This window comes from Bos javanicus, chromosome 10 (assembly GCF_032452875.1).
Source record: "Bos javanicus breed banteng chromosome 10, ARS-OSU_banteng_1.0, whole genome shotgun sequence".
Lineage (NCBI taxonomy): Eukaryota > Metazoa > Chordata > Mammalia > Artiodactyla > Bovidae > Bos > Bos javanicus.
In genome coordinates, this window is record NC_083877.1 from 37,757,585 (window position 1) to 37,770,950 (window position 13,366).

At 37.5% G+C, this 13,366-nt stretch overlaps 1 protein-coding gene across 9 annotated transcripts in view; it reads right to left on the minus strand.

Moving 5' to 3' along the window:
• TTBK2 (tau tubulin kinase 2) overlaps positions 1 to 13,366 on the minus strand; it is a 136,128-nt gene that overhangs the window by 72,713 nt on the left and 50,049 nt on the right. The window contains exon 2 of one of the 9 annotated variants that reach the window (XM_061430927.1): positions 5,122 to 5,590. The exons of 7 other annotated variants lie outside the window; for them this stretch is intronic. The gene's annotated coding sequence lies outside the window, so the exon portion shown is untranslated. Of the gene's footprint in view, positions 1 to 5,121; positions 5,591 to 5,617; positions 5,730 to 13,366 lie in introns of all 9 variants that reach the window. One more of the 9 variants, XM_061430925.1, reaches the window with a different exon arrangement.

The window sequence follows — 13,366 nt, forward strand, 5'->3', positions numbered from 1 at the left end:
ACTAACAGCTTCAAAAAGAATGAAGTATCTGGGCCAAAGCAGAAATGACACTCAGTTGTGGACATGTCTGGTGGTGAAAGTAAAGTCCAATGCTGTAAAGAGCAACAGTGCATAGGAACCTTTAATGTTAGGTCCACGAATCAAGGAAAACTGGATGTAGTCAAGCAGGAGATGGCAAGAGTGAACATCGACATTTTGGGAATCACTGAACTAAGATGGACAGGAATGGGTGAATTTAATTCAGATGACCATTATATCTACTGTGGGTAGAATCCCTTAGAAGGAATGGAGTAGGCCTCATAGCCAACAGAGTCTGAAACGCAGCAGTTGGCCTTGGAGGACAAAATGATGCAGGGCAAAGGCTAACGGTTTGTCAAGAGAACACATTGGTCATAGCAAACAATCTTTTCCAATGGCACAAGAGATGACTCTACACATGGACGTCACAGATGGTCAATATCCAAATCAGACTGATTGTATTCTTTGCAGCTGAAAATGAAGCTCTACAGAGTCAACAAAAACAAGACCTGGAGCTGACTGTGGCTCAGATCATGAACTCCTTATTGCAAAATCCAGGCTTAAATTGAGGAAAGTAGGAAAACCAATAAGCCATTCAGCTATGACCTGATTCAAGTCCCTTATGATTATACAGTGGAGGTGACAAATAGATTCAAGGGATCAGATCTGTTAAAAAAAAGTGTCTGAAGAACTATGGACAGAGGTTCATAACACTATACAGGAAGCAGTGACCAAAACCATCTCAAAGAAAAAGAAATTCAAGATGGCAAAGTGGGTTGTCAGAGGAGACTTCTCAAATAGCTGAGGAAAGAAGAGAAGCAAAAAGCAAGGAATATATACAACTGAACGAAGAGTTTCAGAGAAGAGCAAGGAGAAATAAGAGGGACTTCTGAATAGCGTGAAGAAATAGAGGAAAACAATAGAATGGGAAAGACAAGAGATCTCATCAAGAAAACTAGAGTTATCAAGGGAACATTTCATGCAAGGATGGACATGATAAAGGACAGAAATGGTAAGGACCTAACAGAGGCAGAAGAGATTAAGAGGATATGGCAAGAATACATAGAAGAACTATACAAAAAAGGTCTTAATGACTTGGATAACCACGATGATGTGGTCAGGCACCTAGAGTCAGACATCCTGGAGTGTGAAGTCAAATGGGCCTTAGGAAGCATTACTAAAAACAAAGCTAGTGGAGGTGACAGAATTCCAGTTGAGCTATTTCAAATCTTAAAAGATGATGCTGTTAAAGTGCTGCACTCAATACGTCAGCAAGTTTGAAAAACTCAACAGTGGCCACAGGATAGGAAAAGGTCAGTTTTCATTCCAATCCCAAAGAAGGGTCGTGCCAAAGAATGTTCGAATTACTGGATAATTGCACTCATTTCTCATGCTAGTAAGAGATTATGCTTAAAATCCTTCAAGCGAGACTTCAAAAGTATGTGAACCGAGAACTTTCAGATGTACAAGCTGGGCTTAGGAAAGGCAGAAGAACCAGAGATCAAATTGACAACAATTGCTGGATCATAGAGAAAGGAAGGGAATTCCAGAAAAACATCTACTTCATTGACTACTTGAAAGCCTTTTACTGTATGGATACAACAAATTGTGGAAAATTCTTAAAAAGGTGGGAATACCAGACCACCATACCTGTCTCCTGAGAAAGCTGTATGCAGGTCAAGAGGCAACAGTTAGAACCGAACATGGAACAGACTGCTTCAAAACTGGAAAGGAGTAGGACAAAGCTGTATACTGTCACCCTGTTTATTTAACTTATATGCAGAATACATCATGCAAAGTGCTGGGCTGGATGAATCAAAAGCTGGAATCAAGACTGCTGGGAGAAATATCAACAACCTCAGTTATGCAGATGATACCATTCTAACTGCAGAAAGTGAACAGGAATTAAAGAGCCTCTTGAGGGTTAAAGAGGAGAGTGAAAAAGCTGGCTTAAAACTCAACATTCAGAAAACTAAGATCATGGCATCCAGTCCCATCACTTAATGGCAAATAGATGGGGAAAAAGTGGAAGCAGACAGATTTCATTTTCTTGGGCTCCAAAATCCCTGCAGACAGTGACTGCAGCCAGGAAATTAAGAGACGCTTGCTCCTTGGAAGGAAAGTGTGAAAGTGCAAGGCGCTCAGTCGTTTCAGCAAACAGTCCAACTGTTTGCCATCCCATGGAGTGGTTCATGGGAATTCTCTAGGCCAGAATACTGGAGTGGGTAGCCTTTCCTTTCTCCAGGGGATCTTCCCAACCCAGGGATTGAACCCAGGTCTCCTGCATTACAGGCAGATTCTTTACCAGTTGAGCCACAGGGAAGCCCAAGAATACCGGAGTGGGTAGCCTATCCCTTCTCCAGAGTATCTTCCTGACTCAGGAACTGAACCAGGGTCTCCTGCATTGAAGGCAGATTCTTTACCAACTGAACTATCAGCAAAAGATGCTTGCTCCTTGGAAGGAAAGCTATGACAAACCTTGACAACATATTAAAGAGCAGAGACATCACTTTGCCAACTAAGGTCTATATAGTCAAAGCTATGGTTTTTCCAGTAGTCATGTATGGATGTGAGAGTTGGACCATAAAGAAGGCTGATCATCGAAGACTTCATGTTTTTGAACTGTGGTGCTGGAGAAGATCTTAAGAGTTCCTTGGACAGCAAGGAGATCAAACTAGTTAATCCTACACGAAATCAACATTGAACATTCATTGGAAGGAATGATGCTGAAGCTCCAATACTTTGGTCACCTCATGAGGAGAGCCCACTCATGGGAAAAGATCCTGATGCTGGGAAAGACTGAAGGCAAAAGGAGACAAGGGTGGCAGAGGATGAGATGTTTAAATAGCATAACCAACTCAATGGACATAAGTTTAAGCAAACTCAGGGAGATAGTGGACAGGGAAGCCTGGCATGCTGCAGTCCATGGGGTCACAAAGAGTCAGACATGACTTTGCAACTGAAGAAAAACAAAATGGCTAATGATTCTAAGCATCTTTTGCTGAGCTGATTTTCCATTCTATATCCTCTCCCAAAGCCCACTAAAGATTTTTAATTGGATTCTTTTCTTATTGTTGAGTTTTTGAAGTTTTTAAATATTCTGAATATAAGTCCTTTGTAGATATGTGATTTGCAAGTATTTTCTCCTGGTCTATAATCTGTCTTTTCATTCTCTTAATAGTGTCTTCACAAGCAAAATACTTAATTTGACTCAGTCCAATTCATCAGCTTCTTCTTTTCAATCATGATTTTGGTGTCATGTAAAAGAACTTCTTGCTTACAGCCAGCTCACAAAGATTTTCTGTGTTTGCTTCTGAACACTGGATAGGTTTATATTTCACATTTGGATGTGCGGTACTTTTCAAGTTCATTTTTGTATAATGTGTGTAGTTTAGGTCAAGGTTTACTATTTTGGTATTTGGATGTACCACTGTTTCAACACCATTTATCAAAAGTGCTATTATTTTTCCACTTTGCAACTTTGTTAAACATTATTGGCCATATTTCTATGAGTCTACTTCTGGAATCTATTCTAGTTTGGTGATCTATATGTCTATTCCTTCATCACAGTCTTGACTGTGGTAGCTTTGTACTAAGTTTTAAAATCATGTAGCTTGATTTTTCCAACATTTTTCTTTTTTAAAATTGTTTTAGATATTCTAGGTCCTTTGTCTTTCTATAAAAATTCTAAAATCGGTTTCTCTATCATGAGAAACCAATTGTTGCTATTGTTATTGCTTCAAATCTATAAATCAACTTGAGGAAAATTGATGTCTTAAGTATAGTGAATTTTACAATTCATGAATACAACATGTCTTTCTATTTATTTAAATTTTCTTTTTAAAAAATAAATTAGGAGGGGACATATGTATACCTATAGCTGATTCATGTTGATGTCTGGCAGAAACCAACACAATACTATAAAGCAATTATCCTCAATTAAAAATAAATAAATTTTTAAAATAAATAAAAATTAAAGAAGTTTTAAAAATAAGGATTTTACATTTTCACCATAAAGCTCTCATAGTTATTTTGCTACATTGATACTTAAGTATTTCATTTTGGGAGAGCTACTATAAATGGATTTTTTAATATTCCATTTTCAATTATTTATTACCAGTACACAGAAATATGATTTTTTGTGTGTAGGCTGACCTTGAACCACTTACTAAACTCATGTATTCCAGTTATTTTTTCTGGATTCCTTGGGATTTTATAAATATATAATCACACTATCTGCATAAATAGAGACAGTTTTATTTCTTCCTTTCTAATCAGTATGTCATTATTTCTTCAAATATTTTTGCCATACCAGAACCATTATCTTCACATTCTGGGTCTCTGACAACACAAATGTTAGACCTTATGAGAGTTTCAGGATTTCTGAGGCACTTATTTTTTTCTCTGTTCTTCCAATTGGATCATTTCTATTTACTTAACTTCACTGACTTATTATGTCATGTCCTCTCTGCTATCAAGCCCGTTCAGTGAGCTTTTCATTTTCATTACTGTATTTCTCAATTCTAAAATTTCCATTTAGTTCTTCTTTACATCTTCTATTTCTTTGCTGAGACTTTCTATCTTCCCACTCATTCCTAGAATATGGTCATAATATCTGATTTTAAGTCTTTCTGAGATAATTTTAACATCTGTGATTCTGGCACTGGTATCTCTTTTCTGCCTTTTCCCAAGTGAGTGCAGATTTCACAGGTTCTTTTTAAGCTGAGTAATCCAAGATTGTATTCTGGACATTTTGAATATAATCTTTTGAGAATCTGGCTCCTATTTAAGTCCCACCAAGAGTGCTGGTGTTTTTATTTTAGCCAGTAATTGACCCAGCTGGGTTCACATTTCAAGTTCTGACCATCCTTCTGTAGCCTGCATTTCCAATTTCAGTTTAGTGTGCAAAGCCTTTGAAGTCATACTGAATGTATTCCATAACTGTCCCACGCAGTGTCCAGTTTGGGGCTTGGGAGTGGTCTATCCCATAATTTGGTCCTCAGTGTGCCATTCAGGATCACACTCAAGCACGCACAGCTTGGAAGTCAGCTCAGGAGTCTGTGAGCAATTTTAAGTGGTCACTTTCCCAAGATTCTCATTCACCTGCAATCCTCTGGATTCCTGGGGCTTCCTTTTTTCAGCTTCCTGCAGAAAGCTAGGGCTTCATTAGCCCTATTCTTCCATATACTTCCCATAACCATGCCCACATCAGGGCCAAGCAACAGAAGAGCAGAAGGGAAACGAAAAGCAATGGGACTTGCCCCACTCTCTTGAGACCACAGCTCCTCCAATCTGAGAGGAAGGTTCCTATCCTTCCGAGATTCAGGCTCCTGCCTGCCCCACTGACGCCACTGCCCAGGACTGCTTGAGGCCTGGGGTGCAAGAGAATGAAGAAAAAGGGGGAAAAAAAGAAAAAAGAGAAGGATGTGGGATTGCCACATTCTGAGTATTAGGAGACGTCTTTCCTCTTCCTTGGGTCAGAACTAATGGGATTCTCCTGGTGCTTTTTCTGTCCATGTTAATAATGCTCACGTCCAAGTTTCAGGATACATTAAGTTCAGGCTGGGGCATACTGGAAGAAAAAAAATGGTAAACTCACCGACGGTTCAGTAGTACTTTGAATTCTGGTCTTCTTCCCCAATCTGCCTCCTACTATTTATTTTTCAGAGTCCTCAAATAGCCACTCCAAGCATTCTGTCCAGGTCTTACAGCTGCATTCAGTGGGAAAGACAGGGTGAAGTGTGCTTACTCCATCTTATCTGGAACCAGAACCTGGACTACTGCTTCTCATAACAAACTTTGTAGAACTGACTGACTCAACTACTTGTTAAATTTGATCATAAGAAATTAAAATTTTAAAGTAAATATATCCTGTAATAATCTTACTGAGGAAAAGGGAACAAGCAACTTAACAGGATCACATTATTTTAAGCATATATACTTTTGGCTATACAATTATTAGGAAAAAAGTGAAGTTCTTAATTATACTTTGCTTTACTTCTCTAAATCTTATTTTACCTAGGGATTTTTGTGAATACTAGGACTGTTATAAAATTTTTAAAAGAAGGAAAAAAAAAAAAAGATTTATTGAAAGTATGACTCAGAGAAAGCCCAGTGCACTTGAGAAGCTATAAAGTGTTAAGGAAATTGAAAAACAGTTCAGGATGACCAACACTAAGTGTAAGCCCAACAGTTTCAAGAAAACAGTACAGAAAAGCAAGCAGATATCAACTCAAGGTTTTGTATGCCATGTTAATTTAAAGTGGGTATAAAGACAGTAAAGGAAGGCCCTGAAGTGTTTTAGCAATGGACAGGGAGTGACATGATTTTCTTGAAGGATTACTCCTCTGCAGAACATAAAAGTGTATAGAAAATGAATCTTATTGTCTGACTCTAAGCGGGGGGGTCTCATCAAGTTGGAGAACAGTATATACAGTATGACTCCACATGTGGTTGGGGGTTATGGGTAGGGAGGGAGATTTTATACACACACATGCACATACAGACATGCACACATACATACAATGTTATGATACACATCATATATAATCGAATGATTATATATCATATATATCCATAAATCATGTGATTATATTAATTTCTATCTTATTATGATTCTATATATTCATGTACGTAGACAAATGGATAGATTAAATATGTATTGAATGTTTCAGGAAAAAACAAAAGAAACCAGTAAAAGTGGTTAGAGAGGAGAGTGAAAGGGCTAAGGGAAAAAACCTTTTACTTTTTACAGTACTCTTCTGTTTGATTTTAAATTCTTTTACCATGAACATTTACACTCTTAAAAAGGGTTGTAAAAAAAAAAAGGAAGGAGAACATATGCAAAAGTTAAATATGATATAGATATAAGACATTAAAATAAGATATGTATGAGCCAACCATTCAGTAGCACTGTTCCTAGCATATAGTAAGCACTCAAACACAGTTACAGATCTTCCTACAAATAAGATGTTATTAATCATTTATAAAGAAGGGTCACAACAAAAAACAGCTGATTTTAATTACACTACGCTATACTGCACAAATTTACCAGGTATTTTCAAGCATTTAGAAATTTGAGAAAAGATAAAGAGTAAAAATGGATTTTAAAGATATTTATTATTATCATTTAATTATACTTTTGCTATAAAAAGAAATGTTTGCATATTTTTCTCAATTTCTTAAGCACTGAAGGGTATAAAGGGAAAAGAGTCTCTCCTCTCCTGGTCCCTCTAATTCCAATACACAAACACAGCCATTCCCAACGGCTCAATGGCTTCTTGAGTTCTATACAATTGCAGACTTTCTTTGTGCATATAAAGCACATACAGATATGTATATTTATATATATTAGATTCTCTTTCAAGGAAATTAATCTCTGCTCCTTTAAATAATCTAGACCTACTCTATTTCTTAAATGTCATTTTTCTAAACCCAAATAGAGTAACGAATAAACAAATCCTTAAACTGCCAGATGAAGCTAAATCGTCCAAGTTGGGATATACTTAAATGGACAGGTTGAACAGTTGAAGTTCTCAATGATCTCCTAACATCCCTTGATAGAAAAGATAAACCTTAACTAGGGCAAACAAAAGTTACTTTAAGGGGAAAAAATTACTAGGTAAAATGAACAAAATGGCAGATGAAAGGTTTTTAAAAGATTAAAAGATGTAATGAGGGGTAAGGTGTTATCCCTAATCTTTAGGTCCCAAAGTCTGACTACTATGCTCTTTCACAAAGGAAGTTATTTGAGATCTTCTAACATACCCATCGGAGAAGGCAATGGCACCCCACTCTAGTATTCTTGCCTGGAAAATCCCATGCGCGGAAGAGCCTGGTGGGCTGCAGTCCATGGGGTCGCTTAGAGTTGGACACGACTGAGCGACTTCACTTGCACTTTTCACTTTCATGCATTGGAGAAGGAAATGGCACCCCACTCTAGTATCCTTGCCTGGAAAATCCCATGGACGGAAGAGCCTGGTGGGCTGCCGTCTATGGGGTCGCACAGAGTCAGACACGACTGAAGCAACTTAGTAGCAGCAGCAGCAGCAACATACCCATATCTGATGGCACAGAAGAAGGAAAGCGAAAAGCAAAGGGGAAAAGGAAAGATATACCCATCTGAATGCAGAGTTCCAAAGAACAGCAAGGAGAGATAAGAAAGCCTTCCTCAGCGATCAATGCAAAGAAAGAGAGGAAAACAACAGAATGTGAAAGACTAGAGATCTCTTCAAGAAAATTAGAGATACGAAGGGAACATTTTATGCAAAGATAGGCGCAATAAAGGACAGAAATGGTAGGGACCTAACAGAAGCAGAAGATATTAAGAAGAGGTGGCAAGAATACACAGAAGAACCGTACAAAAAAAATCTTCACGACTCAGATAATCACAATGGTGTGATCACTCACCTAGAGACAGACATCCTGGAATGTGAAGTCAAGTGGGTCTTAGGAAGCATCTCTATGAACAAAACTAGTGGAGGGGATGGAATTCCAGTTAAGCTATTTCAAATCCTAAAAGATGATGCTGTGAAAGTGCTGCACTCAATAGGCCAGCAAATTTGGAAAACTCTGCAGTGGCCACAGGACTGGAAAAGGTCAGTTTTCATTCCAATCCCAAAGAAAGGCAATGCCAAAGAATGCTCAGACTACCAACAATTGCACTCATCTCACACGCTAGTAAAGTAATGCTTAAAATTCTCCAAGCCAGGCTTCAGCAATACGTGAACCATGAACTTCCAGATGTTCAAGCTGGTTTTAGAAAAGGCAGAGGAACCAGAGATCAAATTGTCAACATCCTCTGGATCATTGAAAAAGCAAGAGAGTTCCAGAAAAACATCTATTTCTGCTTTATTGACTATGCCAAAGCCTTTGACTGTGTGGATCAAAATAAACTGTGGAAAATTCTGAAAAAGACGGGAATACCAGACCACCTGACCTACCTCTTGGAAAACCTGTATGCAGGTCAGGAAGCAACAGATAGAACTGGACACAGAACAACAGACTGGTTCCAAAGAAGAAAAGGAGTACGTCAAGGCTGTATATTGTCACCCTGCTTATTTAACTTATATGCAGAATATATCATGAGAAACACTGGGCTGGAGGAAGCACAAGCTGGAATCAAGATTGCCGGGAGAAATATCAATAACCTCAGATATGTAGATGACACCACCCTTATGGCAGAAAGTGAAGAGGAACTAAACAGCTTCTTGATGAAAGCGAAACAGGCGAGTAAAAAAGTTGGCTTAGAGCTCAACATTCAGAAAACTAAGATCATGGCATCCGGTTCCATCACTTCATGGGAAACAGATGGGGAAACAGTGGCTGACTTTATTTTTCTGGGCTTCAAAATCACTGTAGATGGTGACTCCAGCCATGAAATTAAAAGACACTTACTCCTTGGAAGCAAAGTTATGATCAACCTAAACAGCATATTAAAAAGCAGAGACAATACTTTGCCAACAAAGGTCCGTCTAGTCAAGGCTATGGTTTTTCCAGTGATCATGTATGGATGTAAGAGTTGGACTGTGAAGAAAGCTGAGCGCTGAAGAATTGATGCTTTTGAACTATGGTATTGGAGAAGACTCTTGAGAGTCCCTTGGACTGCAAAGAGATCCAACCAGTCCATCCTAAAGGAGATCAGTCCTGGGTGTTCATTGGAAGGACTGATGTTGAAGCTGAAACTCCAATACTTTGGCCACCCCATGCGAAGAGCTGACTCACTGGAAAAGACCCTGATGCTGGGAAAGATTGAGGGCAGGAGGTGAAGCGGAGGACAGAGGATGAGATGGCTAGATGGCATCACCGACTCAACGGACATGGGTTTGGGTGGACTCTGGGAGTTGGTGATCGACAGGGAGGCCTGGCGTGCTGCAGTTCATGGTGTTGCAAAGAGGCGGACATGACTGAGCGATTGAACTGAACTGAATTGATGGAACAGAAACTCAGAGAGGGCAAGCAAATTTGGAATAACTTCCACAGACATTCTATACTGAACAGATCAGGGGGTCTAATCCAGAAATCACGTATTTCTTATATTCTTATGACTGGGGGAAGAAAGGAGTCACATTTTACAGCAGCAGCTAAAGACTTCAAGCAGGGAAGGCAGAAGAGGTAGAGCTGATCTTCTGTAGTAGTAACCTTTAATCTCAACTTTCAGCTTGTGCTCTGCAGTCTCCAAAGCAAAAATAAAATTCAGGACCAATATTCCAGGGTTTAAAAAAAAGTTCCCACAAGTCAAAACAAAAATCACAGTCTCTTTTTGGGCTGTAAGGAAAACACAGTTTTCCCCTGCATTTATATGGGGAAAGAAAAATTCCTAGTTCAACTGAGGAAAAAATTACTTGGTTATAACAGTGGTATTTACTCTATTTGATATCAATAGGATCTTCACTTGCTTTTAGAAGATCTAGAGGAGAAAAATGTTTAAATATTTAAAGAAGCTTTAAATTAATTACATTCTCATCCAAGGTAAATATATAAAGAGAAAAACCTCAGTTTTACTTAATTTAGTGCTTTGAAAAGGCACAAGAGACAAGATGATATTGATCATTTACAGCATGAAGAGCTAAAATGGGACAGAAAGGCTGGGCAATTTTCTAGTTTTAAGTTCAACAAACTTCATTAGATTGAACACATCGTGGAGGTAAGACACATAAGGATTAGTGGTGTGTGTGTGTGTGTGTCTGTGTGTGTGTATAGAAGGAAATGGAAGTACAACAAACTTTATTAAACACATTATGGAGGGAAGACACAGGATTACTGGGGCGTGTGTGTGTGTGTGTGTATGTGTGTGTGTGTAGAAGGAAATGGCAATCCACTCCAATATTCTTGCCTGGGAAATCCCATGGACAAAGAAGCCTGGCAGGCTATATAGTCCATGGGGTCACAGAGTCAGAGACGACTTAGAACTAAACCACCACTTGTTTCAACTGGAAGCAAGTAAACAAAATATAAACTTCTCAAGATCCTAGGAAGACTCCCTTTGATGAAAAGATATGAGGATAAATTTTAGTCATTTTATAATATTCTGAATTTCCACATCACACCACCTATATGCAAAGATTAAAAAAAAAAACAACAACTTCAAAACCAAATATAAACCATTTTCTGGAAGATCCAATTGACTGTCTCTTGTAACAATGAAGAACTAAACATCTATATCATGGTTTTGAGAATCTAAACCTTAGTCACCCAAAGATGACTTTACCAACTAGTATTTATAACACTCTTTAACAAATTATTCCAGAATTTTAATAATTCTTTTTCTTACCAAAAAAATAATTTATTAAAATGATAACCAGAAATAGAAGAGTTAATGTTATCCTATTCTCCCACAACTCCATTTACAAATGTACAGTATCACAAAATACAAAGCCACTTTCTACTATCACTCTGCTACTAAGCATAGTATGTCGAGTTTAAATGTACAAAATACATTTGGCCTAAAATAAATGTAAACAAATTGAAAAGTGCATATAAGAATAAACTAGGTAATATCTAATCATGTTAAAACCTGAAAGAAGTGTGTTGGTCCAATAGCAATTGGTGTCCTAGTCCCCACACCACGATCTCAATTTTTTCCCAATATAAAGGTTTCTTGGAGAAAAGGGTTCCTGATTCCAACTCTGGTGCAGGGAAAGAAAGTTCAAGGCAAGCCTGGAACATGTACTATGTCAGTAAGCTAGTCACATAAAAGAACACTAAAGTTACATCAGGAGGACAAGCAGCCAATTTAAAAGGGCTTCCATCAGTCAAAAGAAGTGGACATTTTAGCGTAAAAACAATAATAACTGGCAATGGATTGAAAGAAAACAGAAAAGTCCATGATCTCATAGTGATACGCAAAACAGAAAAACAGCTCACTATTCACATAAGGGCATAACTTGTTATTTTGAAAACTGGTAAATAAACAGGAAAAAAAATCAGGTCTTTATCCTGTCCTTCTTGTAGTAACTATCATTTCAGGAGAACAAACGGCTGATGAAATAAAATTCTACTCTGTAGAATAATTCCAATTCAGAAATTTGGAAGGAATAAAAGAATCAGAAATATTTTACAAGCCCTATGGAAACAATGGATGAAGACAATGTACTCCATCAGCAACAATAACAACATGGATTTCATCGAGCCACTAGGTCTAAGTACAAGTTCACAGGAAATGTGGAGGATAGAGGAGCATGTTAACACCACAAGGATGCAATCAGCCAAATCCAGATGTGGACTGCTCTAGCAAACTAAGAACTTCATTTCTCAACAAACAAATAGCAACGCCAAAATTAAAAAAAAAAAAAAAAGAGGAGGGGGAACTCACGTATATTAAGAGATACTTAAGAGAGATGTCAACTAAATGCAAAGTGCTTACCGTGCACGTGAATCTTTATTTGAATAACTCAATGTAAAAAGAGTATTTTTAAGACAGTAGGAGAAATTAAATACTGGCTGCTAGATTTTATATGGTATTGAGAAATAATTTTGTTAGGTGTTTAAGACTACAGTGTTTATGTCATTAATAAAGGAATTCCCTAATGTAAATTATGGACTTTAGTTAACAATAATGTATCAATACTGTTTCACCAACAGTAACAAATATACTACACTAATGCAAGATATTAATAACAGAGGAAACTGTGGATGGGGACTCTGAACTTCCACTCAGTTTTTCCTGTAAACCTGAAGCAGTTCTAAAAAAGTAAAGTCTACTAATTAAAAAAAAAGAAAAACTGGAACATGGGTTTTCTCTCCAATCCATTCTTAAAACTGGTCACCTGCAGAGTTTCCACAGTGTTATTATTTCACTTTTTCAATAATGTAGATTCTCCTAAATTTTCCTAATGTTTAACATAAATTACCTCTAATATATTCTCATATCATTCTTTTTTTTTTGGTAGGGAATAAGTGACTAAGACTTTCTATGTCCCAATAAATATAAATTAGTGCACTCACAAAACGATTAATCATCAAGAAAGTTCTTACAAAGCAATGTCTGGCATATTTTTATTATTTCCAGCAAAATGCTAAGGCCTTCACACTTTAGGGCCAATGAGAAAGGAATATTCTAGTAATGAGAATTATGCATGAGCTGAGGAAATCTAGAATTGTGAAGTACAGGAAGAGACAGAGAAAAAGGAGAATGGAAGGAATTCAGGAAAAGAAATAATGAGAATTTTGAAAAGGTGGACTGATTTTATTAAAATGAACAAAACTCAGGGTTCAGGCTAAATTCATCATAAAGTATCATTTTATGTTAAAAAGAAATAAATCCTATACCAGTTATCAAAAACTGAACAACAATTTTAAACCATCCAGTCCTATAAAGGGCTAACCTCTGGTTATATGCCTTTTCCTT